We start from the raw sequence: 17,920 nt of genomic DNA on the forward strand, positions 1-17,920 counted from the left end.
GGTCCACACCGAGCCCGGCACTTACTGCCCGCTGCGTGCCCGAGAGGGAAGCAAGCCAGGGAGCCGCCTTGTCCATGGGGCTTCTGTTCTGTACCAGACCCTGCGCCAGGGCCTGAAGCTGCGTGACTGCGATTCAGCCCCTCATGGCTGCTTGCCGGGCTCAGGGCGGGTCCCTCCATCCTGGCTGGCATCTTCTGTGGAACCTAAGACAGGCATTTGAGGCCCACATGGAACCTCTGTAGATGGAGTTAAGGCTGAGGTGGGAAACCCCAATCCTCATTGCAGGTCTGCGGGGGGCCTGGGAGGGGTTCCCAGAACCTCAGTCTTCCTGTCTGAAGGGTGGGTGATGGATTCCAGCTGGAGGTCTCCTGGCTGTGCCTGTGACAGCTCCGCTTGCTGTGTAGGGTGAGCTCAGACACCAGCATCTGGGAGAAGTTCGGATCCCCCGGGCAGCGTCTCCCCAGCTCCCAGCACAGTGGGTCTGGTGGACACAGCACAGGCTGGCAGGGACTGACCCATGACCGCTGGGCACCTCTGTCCTCTCCCCTCCCTGGAGACAGACCTGGCTTGTGTCTCTCCACAGGGCAGCCCCCTACCCCCCCTGCTCGGCCAGATGTTCCTTCCAGGCACTGTGCCTCGAAAGCCCACCCAAGGGCCCCCCACACCCTGTCCTCAGACTGTGGGGTTGTCACCCATGAAAGGGAGGGGGTGTGAACCCAGCGGGAGGGAATAGCTACACAGAGCAAACGGAAGGGAAAGGGATGCGCGCACCTGCAGCGTGGAACGAACGGATCCAGCTGTTATTTTAGGCCGTAAGAATGATCGCATTTTACGTGCTCGCTAAGAAGGCTGTGTGATCAGACCACCTTCTGGCCTTTACAAAACAAGTTGGTGATTCTTTCTCGTTCTGTGAAAACCGTCCGGAGTAGGTGCTCTCCCCTCACTGAAAAGGACGAGGAAGGGACACCAGAGCTCCAAGGAGAGAAGAGAAACTGCCTTTGAGTCCCCAGCCCACCGGTGCCATCTTTGAGGCCTTCGGTTCAGGCCTGGCTGGTCCAGCCTCAGCCAGGGCTCCAGGGGGCCCTACCTCAAAGTCCCTGGAACCTGTATCCGACCAGCAGGTTTCAGACAGGCTTGGGAGGCGAACTTGGGGCAGAGGAAAGGAGCTTTCATTTCTGATGAAACCCAGGGTCACCCCACCGGGACAGACCCCTGACCTCTGTAGGTATCTGACATTTGCAGCCTGGTCCAAGAGCCCAAGTTTCTCTGGGGCACAAAGTCACCACAATTCCAGAGTTTTTCTTGGTGGTTTTTAATGCTGGGAGATGGCATGACCAAATTCATCTGACAAAGATCACTCTAGCTCATGGAGAGAAGACTGATGCAAAGGACACACTGAAGGACAATTTGCAGTACCTAAGGTATTTTAAAACGTGGGTATTCCTTAACCAAACAACAGTGTTTCTAAGAATCCACTCAGTAAGAATAATCCCACAAATGCGCGCGTGAAGGCCTGTGATCAGGAATGTTTGCTGCAACATTATTTGTAAAAGCAGAAGTAGAAGTTCTTCAGCAGAGAAATTATGAAACAAAAATAATACTTCACACAATGAAATATTATGCAGCCAACAAAAATGTGATGCATCTCTCTGTGCCAACCTGACAATAGGTCCGGGAGTGACACAAAGTCACCTGCGTGGGCTTTCCCACCATTTACTGACAATTCTAGAAGTGTAGAAGGCAAAGGCAGGTAAGAGAGAAGCTCAAGCTACCACCCCAAGAACGTTCTTCTTGAGGAAGCGCCAAGATGGGATGAAGCCCGAGGGTCCCTCCCAACCCTGTCTGCAGCGCAGTCCCAAGGCGGCGGTGCCCAGACAGCTGGCAGCAGGTGCGGAGGCGAACGTGGAGGGGAATGTTTGCAGCTGAAATCTTGCAGACACCTCTGATGATGGGAGGCTGATCAGAAACGGATCTGGGAGCTATCAAACGAAAGACAGGTCTCGCTTTGCCTTCACATTTGTTGACTTTTTTTTTTCAAGCCCCAACCATGAAGCATGAGCTCATGTGGGCATTTGCCGGGAAGGCGAGAGCGGCTCCTGGGAGGCAGGCTTCCCGAAATGGCTGTTTCCGCTGTGCCCTTCAGCACGAACGCAGGAGGCCCCACAGGTTGGAATGGACACAATACATGGAATAGAAAGGAATAGAACGTAACACTAGAATGGAAACCATAAAATGGGATGGAATAAATGAACAAAGTAAGCCAAAGTCGATAAAATAGAGTGTGCTAGACTCGGAAGTAGAAAGGAATGGATAGAACCAACTAGAATAAACAAACTGCATAAATTAGGTTGGAACTGAATAGCCAGAGGGCAATGGAGTGGAATGGGGAAAGGAAGGGGCTAGATTCTTTCAGTGGGAGGGGACTTGGGTCACTTTGCAGAAGAGGTCAGTTTGCACGACACCCGGAGATAGGGCTGGCCTCCCTTGACCAGTGCCGCCCGGAACATCGGCGGGGCCTGTGGCTGAGGTTCGCAGGGTTTCCCTCAGAGGTAAGGCAGTCTACGTGCAGACCCCAGAGGGAGCCCTGGGCGAGTCCAGGACCCTGCGCCCCGCTCCGCCCTGTCGCTCACTTGGAGTAAACCCCATCCCTGGGCTGTGGTTACCCTCACGTTCAACCAGGAGGTTTGCTAAGATAACTCTGAAGAGTCCTCCAATCTGAGGTCCTCAAGGTATTTCACAGGTACTGAGCAGTTTCCGGAAGCCGAAGGAAACCGCAGAAATATGAATCCCATTCCTGTCTCTAGTCACAGTTTTGATCTTTTGTTAATCATGGACATCTTCGAGTTAATTTTGAATTTTAAATGGATTGGGCTAAAATATTATTTGTCTCAATTGCTGAGATTCCTATTTCCAATGTTCCTCTTTTATCATGGATATCTTTGCATTCATTTTGATTTTTAAATAGATTGTGCTAAAATGTTATTTACCTCAATTACTGAGTTTTTTTGCATGTAAACCCTCAGCCTCCCCTACCCCCCACTAAAGGTGGTGCCTCTGTTAAGTGCTTCACTTGCCTTACCCTAGTCCTGTATTTTTGGTAGGTGCCATGATGACTTCATTCCACAGAAGAAAAAACAGAGGTTCAGAGAGGTTCTCTGACTACAAGATGTCGAGAACACTTATAGGAGGGGCCACTCACTCTGTGAGAAGAAAAGTCACGATGACGGTGCTTTGTGAACTCACACGTGTGGCTCTTTCTGGGGCCGAGGGTTTCAGGAGACGGGGCTAAGAGGGGACAGGCAGCCCCACTGGAAGAAGGACCTGCTTGTGCAAAGGGGTGGTGAGTTCAGCTGGAGCACAAGTCAGTGTGACTGAACTGGGGGCTGATGGGAGACCGAGGTGGGGACTTTTGGGGCCAGGTGTGTCCATGCCCAGAGAATCTGCGTCTCCGCCTGTATGCCCTGGCTAGTGCCATCATATGTGAATGGATGACAGAGTGACAGGCAGCTGTCAGGCAGCTCTTGGCAGGGGTGGAGGCAAAAGGCCAGAGTGGTGATGAGTGCGCCAAGGGAAGCTGCTTCCTGTGCGCTTATGGTCCCGGCCCCTCCGGAAGAAAGATCCTTCCCAGCCTCGGCCTGCAGGCGGGTTTGTTTGGAATGCATGGGCTTCACATACATCATTGCCAAGTGCGAAGCACTGTCCAATCGGGAGATTTGAGCCACATGTCCCTGATTCAGATTTGGGGAGAGACTGTGGAGTGACAGCGGGACCTCTGCTTCTGCTCACCCTCCCGCCACTCAGCAGCCTTCAGGGACAGGCCCCTCCCAGCCCCAACCTGCGCAGCCAGCCCCTTCCTTCTGGAAACCTTCAAGAATCCGGCAAACCACTGCTGTAGACAGCGGGTGCCAAGATTTGCTTCATGCTGGGGACACGGGACTGGGCTTGTGCCCCTGGGGAGTTCACTGTGCCAAAGGCCTGGCCCCTGTCCTGAGAGAATTGTGAGTCCGAAAGGAGCTCACAGCCCAGCTTCTGTCCCGTGTTTGCCCAGAGCTGGAAGCTGGGACCCCATCTGCGGGAGCGCATGGCCCCGAGGCCCCAGTCTATCCGGCCTTGTTCTGGGGCTGCTCCCAGCACCACAGTTGTGATAACCCTCTCCTTTGAGCAGTTACAGCACTAAAACCATGACCCTGCCCTGAGGGAGCCTGTGGCCTTAAGCCGTGGACCTGCCTTAAAACGTGGTCTCATCCAGAAGGAGTTCAGCATCCCAAAGACTTTATCCTGTCCTGCTGGAGAACACAGCCCTGTGACATGCCCACGAAAGACTGAATATATCAACAGATGACGGCCAGGCCATGGGTGAAAACAGAACCCTGATCTACAGCCTTCCCAGGAAAGCAACACAAATCACAACAGCAGCACAGGAAGCAAGCCGACGGGAGTTAGACTTGCAGGAGGCCACGTGGCCATCTTCAGTGATGATCTACACCGTGGCTTCCGTGACAGTTGGCCCCGACTGACCTGGACTTCACGGGCAACTGACAGCTTCCCTGATTTGTCATGGGCATTAATGACTCCCTAGGTCCCCAGACCCTTCAATTTTCTTTTTTTTCTTAGACAGAGTCTTGCACTGTTGCCCAGGCTGGAGTGTGGTGGTGTAATCTCAGGTCACCACGACCTCCGCCTCCCGGATTCAAGCAATTCTCCTGCCTCAACCTCCCTAGCAGCTGGGAATACAGGCATGCACCACCACGCCCAGCTAATTTTTTGTATTTTTAGTAGAGATGGGGTTTCACTATGTTGGCTAGGCTGGTCTTGAACTCCCGACCTCTTGATCAGCCCACCTCGGCCTCCCAAAGTGCTGGAATTACAGGGTGAGCCACCGCGCGTGGCCCCTTTAACCTTAAGAAGCAAAAGCCTTAGGCTGCTGGTGGAGGGGTAGTGAAATCTGCAACCCCAGGGCACAGGCAAAAGTCTGTTCTTCCTGGAGAGAAGGGCACAAGAAAAAACACTTTGCCCTTGGAATAAAGCGAAAATGCACCTTGGGCCGTGCCAGATCTGACCCTGATAATAAACAGAAGCTGTAACTGCTTATGAGGTGCAGGGAACTCCCTGACAGACCAACCACAGACAGTAGGCAGGCAGGCGAGTCTTGCCCCTGAGACCAGGTACAAAGAACCTGCCCCAGACTGAGACTGGATCAGGACAACAGAGAAGCCCTCAGACTTGCAGCGTGAGCCATGCATCAAGCCACAAATAGGAGCAGTGTACGTGTGAGGTAAGGGCCTAAGAACATTTGTTTGCATGAATATCCAGTTATCCCAGCACCATTTGTTGGAAAGGTTTTGGCAATGAATTGTCTTAGCATCTTTGTTAAAAGTCAATTGACCATAAATATAAGGATATATATCTGGACTCTCAAATTCTGTCCTGCTGATCTATATGTCTATCTTTATGCCAGTGTCTTACTGCCTTGACAGGTGCAGCTTTACAGTAAGTTGTGAAGTTGGTATGTGACACCCTCTATAGTAGATTGGTGGCCTCCAAGAAGGTATGTTCACATCCTAATCCCTGGAAACTGTGGATTCAATCTTATTTGGAAAAAGTTTCTTTGCAGATGCAATTAAGTGAGGGATTTTAAGATGAGATGGTGCTGGATTGTCAGAGCGGGCTCTAAAATCTAGTAACAAATGTTCCTATAAGAGATGCACAGAGGAGAAGAGCATGCCAGGCTGTAGGCAGAGAGGAGGTGATGTGGCCACGGCCAAGGAATGCCAAGAGCCACGAGAAGCCCAGAAGCTGGAAGGGAACAGAGACAGAATCTCCACTGAGCCCGTGATAGGAGTGCAGCCCTGCTGACATCTGAATTCCAGACTTCTTCAAAACTGTGGGAGAACACATTTCTGTTGTTTGAAGTCACCTAGCCTGGGATATTTTGTTAGGGCAGCCCTAGCTGACGAATACAGTATCCTCCAACTCTGTTCTCACTCAGGATTGCTGTGGCCGGGTGCAGTGGCTCACGCCTGTAATCCCAGCACTTTGGGAGATCAAGGTGGGTGGATCACCTGAGACCAGGAGTTCAAGACCAGCCTGGTCAACATGGCAAAACCCAGTCTCTACTAAAAATACAAAAACTGGCCGTGCGTGGTGGCACATGTCTCTAATCCCAGCCACTTGGGAGGCCAAGGCAGGAGAATTGCCTGAACTCAGGAGGCAGAGGTTGCAGTGAGCCCTGATCGCACCAGTGCACTTCATTCAGCCTGGGCAAAAGAGCAAATTTCCATCTCAAAACGAAAACAAAAACAACCAAAAAACAAACAAACAAACAAAGATTGCTGTGGTCATTCTGAGTTTTTTGTGTTTCCATATAATTTTTAAGATCAGCTTCCCAGTTTCTAGAGAAGAAAATTCTTTTGGAATTGTGATAAGGATTCTGTTAAACCCATAGATAAATTTGGAGAGAACTGTCATCTTAACAATATTGAGTCCTCCAATTCACTAACAAGGAACATATCTCCATTTAAATCGTTCTTTAATTTCCGTAAACAATGTTTTTTCATTTTCAGTATATGAAACCTTGTAGTTCTTTGTTAAATTTACTCTGAAGTACCTTATGTTTTTGATGATAATGTAAACGTATTGTATTCTTAAATTTTTATTTCAGATTATTTATCACTAGTGTATAGAAATAAAACTGACTTTTGTACGTTGACTCTGTAACTTTGCTGAATTTGTTTATTAGTTCCAATAGGATTATTTTGTGGATTCTTTCGGGTTACCTATGCAAAAGATTGTGTTACCTGCAAACAGAGATAATTTTACCTCTTCCTTTGCAATTTGGACGTCTTTTATTTCTTGTCCTTACTACATTTCTCTGGCTAGAACCTCCAAGACAGTATTGCGGAGAAGTGATAAAAGCAGCCATTCTTGTCTCGTTACTTGACCTTAGGAGGAAAACATATAATTTTTCACCATTAAGTTTGATCGTTGCTATAGATTTTTCCTAGCTACTCTTTATCAAATTGGGAAAGTTTCTTTCTATTCCAATTATACTGGAAGTGTTTTCTTTTTAATCACGAAAAGTATTGGATTTTGTCAGATGCTTTTTCAGCATCGATTGAGATGATTGTATGATTTTTATCCTTTCTTCTATTGATATGATAGATTTTATTAATTTACTTTTGGTTAACCAGCCTTTCCTGGAATAAATCCCACTTGGTCATGGTATGTAGTTATTTTTATTTATATGCTACTGGATTCAGTTTGCTAGCATTTTGTTGAAAATTTTTGCAGCTATAGTCACAAGGAATATTGGTTTCCTTTTCTTTTGCTGTCTTTGTGTGGTTTGGTTTCAGGACAATGTTGGCTGCATAGCGTGAGTTGGAAAGTATTCTCACATCTCCACTTTTTTAGTTTGCTTTGGACCAGTGTTAACTTTTCTCCAAACATTGGTTAGAATTCACCGATGAGACCAGCTGGACATTGGCTTTTCTTTGTGGGAAGTTTCCAGATTACTAACGAAGTCTCTTTACTTATCATAGGCATTGACATATTCAGAGTTTCTGTTTCTTCAGTTTTGGTCATTTGTGTCTTTATAGAAAATAATTTAATTTAGATTATCTACTTTCTTGGTCATAATAGTCTCTTATAATACATTTTACTTCTGTAAGATTGATAGTAATGTCTCCTTTCTCCTAACTTTAGTAATCTGAGTTTTCTCTTTTTCTCTTAGTCTACAAAAGGTGTGTCAATTTGTTAATCTTTTCAAAGAACTGACTCTGTCTTTTTAATCTTCTCTATTGTTTTTCTATTATTTTTTGTTAATTCCCACTTTACACTCTTTTTTTACTGGTCTGGGTTTAGTTTGCATTGTTTTTTCTAGTTTTTGAAGGTGGAGGTTTAGGCTGTGGATTTGAAACTTTTCTTCTTTTCTTAATGTAGGCATTTTAAAAGTAGGCATACATTTTCCTCCGAGCACGACTTACCTGCTTACCATACTTTCGGCATCTTGTGTTTTGTTTGCATTCCTATCAACCCACCTTCTAATTTCACCTGCGATTCACTCTTTAATCCCTTGTTATGTAGGAGTATGTTGCTTCATCCCACATGCGTGTAAATCTCCCAAATTTCCTTCTGTCATTGACTTCTAAGTTCATCCCATGTGGTCAGAGAACATACTTTGATGATCTTGGTCCTTTTAAATTTATGGAGACTGGCTTCATGGCCTAACATATGGTCTATCCTTAAGGAAAGTCCTGTGTGCCCTTGAAAATAATGCATATTCTGCTGCTGTTGAGTGGACTGTTCTATAGATTTCTGTTGGGTCTAATTGGTTCATAGTGTTGTTCTAGTCTTCTTTTTCCTTATTTTGGGTAACTTTTCCATACATTGGGGAAAGCAAGGCACTGACATCTCTATTTTAGTTGAATTGCCTATTTTGATCTTTAATTTTGAGTTTTGTCTTTATGTCTCTTAGGGCTATGTTGCTAGGCACACACACGTTTGTGATCGCCATTTCCTCTTGATGGATTGACACTTTTATCATTATAAAATGTCATCTCTGTTTCTAGTAATGTTTTGTCTTAAAATGCATTTTGTCTGATACTAATATAGCCACTCTAACTCTATGTTTATATTTTCATGGTATACCTGTTTGTGTCTTTGCATCGACACTGTTTCTCTTATAGATTGCATATAGTTGGATCATACTTTCTACTCATTCTGCCAGTCCTTGCATTTTAATGAAAGTTTCAATCCAATTGATATGATATTTCAAGTCACTATTATTACTATTTTCTTGAATTTTTATTTTAAGTTTGGGGTACATGTGCAGGATGGCAGGTTTGCTATGTAGGTAATCATGTGCCGTGGTGGTTTGCTGCACAGGTCATGTCGTTATTGATCAGGTAGGATTTGTTCATCATTTTGCTGTCAGTTTCCTATGTCTTATGCCCCTTTTGTTTTTATTGTCCACCATTGCTGCCTTATTTTGTTTTAAATGGATATTTTCCGGTGTGCCATTTTGAGTTATTTTCTTCATGGTTGTATGGCGATTACAATTATTATCTTTCCTTATAACAATTTAGTCCAGATCAATACAAAGTTAATCCTAATACTCCACAAAATCTTGGCTTGCCTATAGCTCTCTGTTTTCTCCACTCTTTTATGCTCTTATTGTCATACGAAATACAACTATATACATTGCTTTCTAATCAATGTAGATTGATAATTATTACTTTGTAAAGTTTTCTTTTAAATTAGAGAGGAGAAAAAAGTTACCGAGATACATTTATGTCGTTTCTTGGATTTACCTACAGAGTAGCATTTGGCACTGCTCTTTGCTTCTTTTTTTTTTGAGACGGAGTTTCGCTCTTGTTACCCAGGCTGGAGTGCAATGGCGTGATCTCGGCTCACCGCAATCTCTGCCTCCTGGGTTTAGGCAATTCTCCTGCCTCAGCCTCCTGAGTAGCTGGGACTACAGGCACGTGCCACCATGCCCAGCTAGTTTTTTGTATTTTTAGTAGAGACGGGGTTTCACCATGTTGACCAGGATGGTCTCGATCTCTCGACCTCGTGATCCACTCGCCTCGGCCTCCCAAAGTGCTGGGATTACAGGCTTGAGCCACCGCGCCCGGCCTCTTTGCTTCTTTATGTAGATCTGAGTTACCATCTAATGCCCTTTCTTTTCAGCCTGAAGAATTCCTATAGTATTTTCCATATGGCTGATATTATGGCTGTGGTTTTTCTCAGTTTTTGTTTATCTTTTCTTTATTTTTTGGGGAGAGTTTTGCTTGGTATAAAACGATTGGTTGAGTCTTTGCTATTAACTCTTTCAGATGTTATGTCATTTTTTTTTCTGGTCTCTGCCATTTCTGAGGAAAAGTCAGTGGTTAGTCTTATTTGAAAACCGTTGTTCTTTGTAAGTAGTTTTCTCTTGCTGCTTTCAGTATGGTCTTTTTGTCTTTGACTTTTACCAATTTGCCTATAATGTGGTTAGGTGTGGATCTCTTTGAGTTTAATCTCCTGGGATTTTGTCAAGCCTCTTGGATGTGCATATTAATGCTTTTCATCCAACTTGGGGATCTTTTAGTCATTATTTCTTCAATTTTTTCAACTGCCTCATTCACTTTCTTATTTGGGGGCTCCCGTTTTTCATATGTTAGTACACGTGATGATTTTTACAGATATCTGAGACTCTGTCCATTTTATCTTCATTAGTTTTTCTTCTGTTTCCTATACTCAGTAATCTCTCTATTGATCTATTTTTAAGTTTACCAATTTTCTCTCTCTCTGCTACCACTGAGAGAGAGAGAGAGAGAGAGAGAGAGAGAGAGAGTGAGAGCAAGAGAGAGAGAGAGAGAGAGAGAGAGAGAGAGAGAGAGAAAGAGAGGAGAGAGGAGGGAGAGAGAATTTGACTTCAGGCAGTCAAATTTAATGGTCAATACTGTTTTACTTTTCATCTGAATAGCATTCAAAACAGTTGATCATTCCATCCTTTTTATTTTATTTATTTTTTGTTATACTTTAAGTTCTGGACTACATGTGTAGAACATGCAGATTTGTTAAATAGGTATACAGATGACTTGATGATTTCCTGCACCCATCAACCCATCATCTACATTAGGTATTTCTCTTAATGCTATCCCTCCCCTAGGCCCCCAACCACCCAACAGGCCCTGGTGTGTGATGTTGCCCTCCCTGTGTCCATGTATTCTCATTGTTCAATTCCTACTTATAAGTGAGAACATGTGGTGTTTGGTTTTCTGTTCCTGTGTTAGTTTGCTAAGAATGATGGTTTCCAGCTTCATCCATCTTCCTGCAAAGGACAAGAACTCATTCTTTTTTATGGCTATATAATATTCCATGGTATATATGTGCCATATTTTCTTTATCCAGTCTATTAATGATGGGCATTTGGGTTGGTTCCAAGTCTTTGCTATTGTGAACAGTGCTGCAGTAAACATACATGGGCATGTGTCTTTATAGTAGAATGATTTATAATCCTTTGAGTATATACTCAATAATGAGATTGCTGGGTCAAATGATATTTCTGGTTCTAGACCCTTGAGGAATCACCACACTGTCACAATGGTTGAACTAATTTACACTCCCACCAACAATGTAAAAGCGTTCCTATTTCTCTACATCCTCTCCAGCATCTGTTATTTCCTGACTTTTTAATGATCACCATTCTAACTGGCATGAGATAGCATCTCATTGTGGTTTTTATTTGCATTTCTCTAATGACCAGTGATGAAGAGCTTTTTTTTTTATGTTTGTTGGCTGCATAAATGTCTTCCTTTGAGAAGTGTCTGTTCATATCCTTCACTTACTTTTTTGATGGAGTTGTTTTTTTCTTGTAAATTTGTTTAAGTTCTTTGTAGATTCTGGATATTAGCCCTTTGTCAGATGTATAGATTGCAAAATTTTCCTCCCATTTCGCAGGTTGCCTGTTCACTCTGATGATAGTTTATTTTGCTGTGCAGAAGCTCTTTAGTTTAGTTAGATTCCATTTGTCAATTTTGGCTTTTGTTGCCATTACTTTTGGTGTTTTAGTCATGAAGTCTTTGCCCATGCCTATGTCCTAAATTGTATTGCCTAGGTTTTCTTCTGAGTTTTTATGTTTTAGGTGTTATGTTTAAGTCTTTAATCCACCTTGAGTTAATTTTTGTATAAGGTGTAAGGAAGGGGTCCAGTTTCGGTTTTCTGCATATGGCTACCTAGTTTTTCCAACACCATTTATTAAATAGGGAATTCTTTGCCCATTGCTTGTTTTGTCAGGTTTGTCAAGGATCAGATGGTTGATAAAGGGGAAATCACCACTGATCCCACAGAAATGCTAACTACCATCAGAGAATATGATAAACACCTCTACTTAAATAAACTAGAAAATCTAGAAGAAATTGATAAATTCCTGGACATATACACCCTCTGAAGAATAAACCAGGAAGATGTTGAATACCTCAATAGACCAATATCAAGGTCTGAAATTGAGGCAGTAATTAATAGCGTATCAACCAAAAAAAAAAAAAAAAAAAAAAAAAAAAAAAAAAAAAAAGCCCAGGGCCAGATGGATTCACAGCTGAGGATTCACAGCCAATTCTTTGTACCTTCTACCAGAGGTACAAAGAGGAGCTGGTACTATTCCTTCTTGAAAATATTTTAAGCAACAGGAAAAGAGGGACTCCTCCCTAACTCATTTTATGAGGCCAGCATCATTCTGATACCAAAACCTGGCAGAGAGACACACAAAAAAGAAAATTTCAGGCCAATATTCCTGATGAACATCAATGCAAAAAATCCTCAATAAAATACTGGCAAACTGAATCCAGCAGCACATCAAAAAGCTTATCCATCACAATCAAGTCAGCTTTATCTCTGGGATGCTAGGAGGGTTCAACATATGCAAATCAATAAACATAATCCATCACATAAACAGAACTAATGACAAAAACCACATGATTATCTCAATAGATGAAGAAAAGGCCTTTGATAAAATTCAATACCCCTTCATGCTAAAACCTCTCAATTAGCTAGGTATTGATGGAAGGTATCTCAAAATAATAAGAGCTATTTATGACAAACCCACAGCCAATATCATACTGAATGAGCAAAAGCTGGAAGCATTCCCTCTGAAAACTGGCACATTACGAGGATGCCCTCTCTTACCACTCCTATTCAACACAGTATTGGAAGTTCTGGCCAGGGCAACCGGGCAAGAGAAAGAAATAAGGGGTAATCAATTAGGAAGAGAAGAAGTCAAACTGTCTCTGTTTGCAGATGATTGTATATTTAGAAAACCCCATCGTCTCCGCCCAAAATCTCCTTAAGCTGAGGAGCAATTTCAGCAAAGTCTCAGGATACAAAATCAATGTGCAAAAATTACAAGCATTCCTCTACACCAGTTATAGACACACAGAGAACCAAATCATGAGTGAACTCCCATTCAAAATGGCTACAAAGAGAATAAGATACCTAGGAATACAACTTACAGGGGATGTGAGGACGTCTTCAAGGAGAACTACGAACCCTGTTCAAAGAAATAAGAGAGGACACAAACAGATGGAAAAACATTCCATGCTCATGGTTAGGAAGAATCAATATAGTGAAAATGGCCATACTGTCCAAAGTAATTTACAGATTCAATGCTATTCCCATCAAGCTACCATTGACTTTCTTCACAGAATTAGGAAAAAACTACTTTAAATTTTATGTGGAACCAAAAAACAGCCGGTAGAGACAGGACGGTCCTAAGCAAAAAGAACAGAGCTGGAGGCATCACACTACCTGACTTCAAACTATACTACAAGGCTACAGTAGTCGAAACAACATGGTGCTGGTACAAAAAGAGATACATAGACCAATGGAACAGAACAGAGGCCTCAGAAATAACACCACACATCTACATCCAGCCTTTAACAAATAGTTTTATTGAGATATACTTCACATAATACAAAAGGTATCCATTTATAAAGTCCAGTGGTCTTTAATATATTTACAAATCAGTGCAACCAGCATCACAGTAAACTTCAGAACTTTCTTTGTGTTGAAAAACAAGAACCACTCAGACTGTGTTCTCTTTCTCTTACTCTCCCAGAAGAAGAAAAGAACAATCACCAATGGCAAATGACAGCTGCAGCAAAGCAACACCAAATGCCAGCTTCATGCTCAGGAGAGAACTCTGTGCCTCCTCCTCGTGGTTTCTGGTGCTCTACACATTCAGAAAAACTTCTCTAGTAATGAACTATAGAAATAATCCCTGAAAGTGCAGTCTTCAGAACATTTTTATTACTTCAGAAAGAAACTTGTATTCTTTAACTATCATCCTCCCACCTTCCATATGTTCTTCCTCCCAGGCCTAAGCAACTACTAATGTACTATCTGTCTCTATACATTCTCCAATTGTGGACATTTCATAGAAATAGAATTATATAATTTGTGGCCTCTTGTGACTGGCTTTCCTTACTTACCATACTTTTTTCAAGGTTTACATATATTATAGCATGTATCAATACTTAGTTTCTTTTTATGGCCAAATAATATTCCATTATATGGATATACCACATTTTGTTTATCCATTCATTAGTTGATGGGCATTTGGACTGTTTCCATCTTTGGGCTATTTCAAATTTTTTTTTTTTTTTGGCAAATATTTTCTACCATCCTGTGGGTTGAGTTTTCTCTTTCTCGATACTGTCCTTTGAAGAAAAAAACATTAATTCTGATGGAGTCAGATATGTATGGCTTCACTTTGGCTGCTTGTGCTAAGATCCATTGCCAAATCAAAGATTATGAAGATATGACCCCTTCTAGTTCCTTCTAGAATTCTGTAGTTTCAGTTTTTACATTCAAAAGTTTGATCCATTTTGAGTTAACTTTTGTATGCAGTGTAAAGCAAGGGTCCAACTTCATTCTTTTTCATGTGGATATCTAGTTGTCTCAGCACCATTTGTCAAAAGGCCATTCCTTCTCCAGTAGGTGGGCTTGGACTCTTGGCAAAAATCAGTTTACCATAGAAGCATGGGTTTATTTCCAGACTCTCAATTCTACTCCATTAATCTATTTCTCTATCCTTCTGCCAGTACTGTACTATAGTAATTATTCTTGCTTTGTAGTAGGTTTTGAAGTCAGGAAGTGTGAGTCTTTCTACTTTGATCTTCTTTTTAAAGATTATTTTTGCTATTTTGAATTCCTTGAATTGCATATGAATTTTAGAACCAACTTGACAGTTTCTACAAAAAAAAAAAAGTCAGCTGAGATTCTGACAGGGATTGTGCTGAATTCATAGATCAATTTGGAGAATATTGCCATCTTAACAGTATTAAGTCTTTTAATACAGGAACACAGGATGTTTCCCCATCTATTTAGAGCTGTATTAATTTCTTTCAACAATGTTTTGTGGTTTTCAGAGTATAAGCTTTGCAATTCTTTTGTTAATCTTATCTAAATCTTACTAAAATAATTGTATTTTGTAAATACAATCATTTTCTTAATTTCATTTTTAGATTGTTTACTGCAAGTGTAGAGAAACACAAGTAATCTTAATGCATTGGTCTCATATCCTAAAACCTTACTGAATTTGTTTGTTCTAATAGTTTTTTAAATTGGATTCTTCATAATCATATGTATATACAAGATCATGACATATGCAAATAGAGATAGTTTAACCTTTTTTTCCCAAACTAAATGTCTTGTGTTTTCTTTCCTTGCTAATTGCCCTGGTTGGAAACCCCAATACAATGCTGAATAGAAATGAGGAAAGCAGACATTCTTCTCTTGGTCTTGATCTTACGGAGAAAGAATCCAGTCTTTCGCCATTAAATGTGATGTTAGCTGTGAGTTTTTCTAAGATGCTCTTTGTCAGTTTCAGAAAAAATTATCTATATTCCGAGTTTACTGTGTGTTTTCATCATCATGTTTATTGGGCTTTGTCATATAGTTTGTCTGCATAGAGATGATCATGTAGTTTTTTAAATATATATATATTTATATATATGTATATATTTATATATATACATATATATAAATATATATATGTATATATATGATGTATTCATATATATATATGATGGGGTTTCACCATGATGGCCAGGCTGGTCTTGAACTCCTGACCTCAGGTGATCCACCCACCTCGACCTCCCAAAGTGTTAGGATTACAGGCATGAGCCACCATGCCCGGCCCAGTTTTTGTTTTTTAATTCTATTGATATAGTGTATTGTATTAATCAATTTTTGTATGTTAAACTAACTTTGTAATTGCTGGGATAAATCTCACTTGGTTATGGTGTGGAACTATTTTCATATGTTGCTGGATATGGTTTGCCAGTATTTTGTCAAGGATTTTGCGTGCATCCTAATAAGAGATACTGGTCTGTAGTTTTCTATTCTTGTGATCTCTTTCTTTGGTTTTGGTATCAGGGTAATACTGGCCTCACAATACTCATAATTTGGGAAATGTTTCCTCCTCTTCTACTTTTTGAAAGAGTGTGTGAAGAATTGGTCTTCATTCTTTTAAAATGTTTGGCCTCTGATTCTTTCTTAACATGAGTTCGAATTCACTGTTGAGGTCTCTAGTGAATTTTTAAATTTAGGTGTTGTATTTTTAAGCTCCCAAATTTATGTATTTATATAAATTCTTTGTCTCCCAAATCTGACATTTAGGTCCCTTTAGCAACATTTTCTGCTGGTTGGTCTTTTTCCTTTGAATGGGCTATATGCTCCCATTTTATTGCATATGTCACAATTGTTTGTTGAAAGCTGGACATTTTAGATAACATGCTGTAACACCCTGTCATTAGTTTCTCCCCTTCCAGGAATTGTTCTTGCTGGGTCTTTCTCTTTTTTTTTGCTTGGTTTGGTTTTTATTTTTGCTGCCTGTTTGTTTAGTGGCTTTCCTGGCATAACTCTCTTTCCTGTACTATGCAACCACTAAATTCCTTGTTCCCCACCTTTTTATCAGTTTGTTTATATCTTTAAGTCTGGCCGCCTAGGGTTCAGTCCTCTGTCAATACAATTTATTGCTCAGCAAGTGATTGATCAAATTTTCTTAACTGCCTTGAGCATTGGATCGCCATCCTTTGCTAAGGTTATCTGTGTGTGAATGTACACACTTTCAAATTTCAGGCAGTTTAAAAACTCTCCCTGGTTTCCCCTTTCTGCTTGTGCAGGGCTTCAAGGTCAGCCGTGAGTGACAGGGCCTTCTCCTTCTCCAGGTCTTTCTTGAGCATGTATAGAGCCCTCCGCACGCAGAGGGTCTTTTAGATCCTCCGGAATATGGAGCTCTTCAAGGTTCCTGTGGCTTTCTGGTTCTATAGGTCTTCCTTTTCAATTTTTGGCCAGGCTCTTGTTAGCCCCAATTGAAATCACAGCCTTAGGCAGCCTCGACATTACCAGCAGATTCCTGCTGTTTTTCAGTGGTGCCCTGGACATGAAGTTGTATTTGCAGAGCTGAGTTCACAGACAAATCAAACAGCAGCAACATCACGGGAACAGAGATTTTCTAGGCAGCTTCTGGTTGGCTTAAACCACTGCCTGTTCTCTGAGTATAAGCCCTTTTTTAAATTTTCTAATTTTTTTTTTTTTTTAAGGCAGGGTCTCACTTTGCTGCCCAGGCTGGAGTGCAGCTGTCTGATCATGGCTCACTTCAGCCTCGACCTCCTGGGCACAAGTGATCTCACATCTCAGCCTCCTGAGTAACTGGGACCACCATGTCTGGCTAATTCTTAAAAATTTTTTGTGGAGACAGGATCTTGCTATGTTGCCAGGGCTGGTCCCAAACTCCTGATCTCAAGCAATCTTTCTGCCTCAGTCTCCCAAAGTGCTGGGATTGCAGGCATGAGCCACTGTGTCTAGCCAAAAAAAAAAAAAAAAAAAAAAAAAAAAAAAAAAAAAAAAATTACTCTTGACACATAGTGATTGTATATATGTATAGTATAGATAATGATGTTTCAATACATACAACATGTAATGATCAGATCATGGTAATTAGTTCATCCATCATCTCTGACATGTATCAAACACTCACTATCCTCTCTTCCAACCACAGAGCTTTGAAAGCCGATGGTCAATTCTCTTGGCTGCAAGGGCGCTGGCTTTTCACAACCACTGCACCTCTGAGCTGGAGGGCGAGAGAGTGTGAGAATAGCCCCAGGCGAAATACGCCACAAACCCACTTGTCAGGTCTCCATATACAAGCCTGGAGCCTGAAAGTCTGAAGTCCCGCTTGCCTCGGCTGATGGTCTCCCACCCTCCCCACCCCTCCTCTACCCCGCATCCCCCCTCCACCCTCCCACCTCCCCACCCCCCTCCACCCCATCCCCCGTCCCCCCTCCACCCCCGTCCCCCCTCTACCCCTTCCCCCCCCCACCATCCCCTTCCACTCCCCCACCCCCGCCTGCCTTTGCCATTGTCCGTAATCACCCAG

The 17,920-nt window shown here is 42.4% G+C and overlaps 1 non-coding gene across 1 annotated transcript; it reads right to left on the reverse strand.

The window, feature by feature from the left end:
• Positions 1–13,556: 13,556 nt before the first annotated feature.
• Positions 13,557–13,772, reverse strand: LOC120361422 (small nucleolar RNA U3). Its single transcript, XR_005577618.1, has one exon. It is a non-coding gene; the product is annotated as a small nucleolar RNA U3 (small nucleolar RNA).
• Between the last annotated feature and the right edge of the window lie 4,148 nt (positions 13,773–17,920).

The sequence above is a fragment of the Saimiri boliviensis genome, chromosome 2 (genome assembly GCF_048565385.1).
Source record: "Saimiri boliviensis isolate mSaiBol1 chromosome 2, mSaiBol1.pri, whole genome shotgun sequence".
NCBI lineage: Eukaryota > Metazoa > Chordata > Mammalia > Primates > Cebidae > Saimiri > Saimiri boliviensis.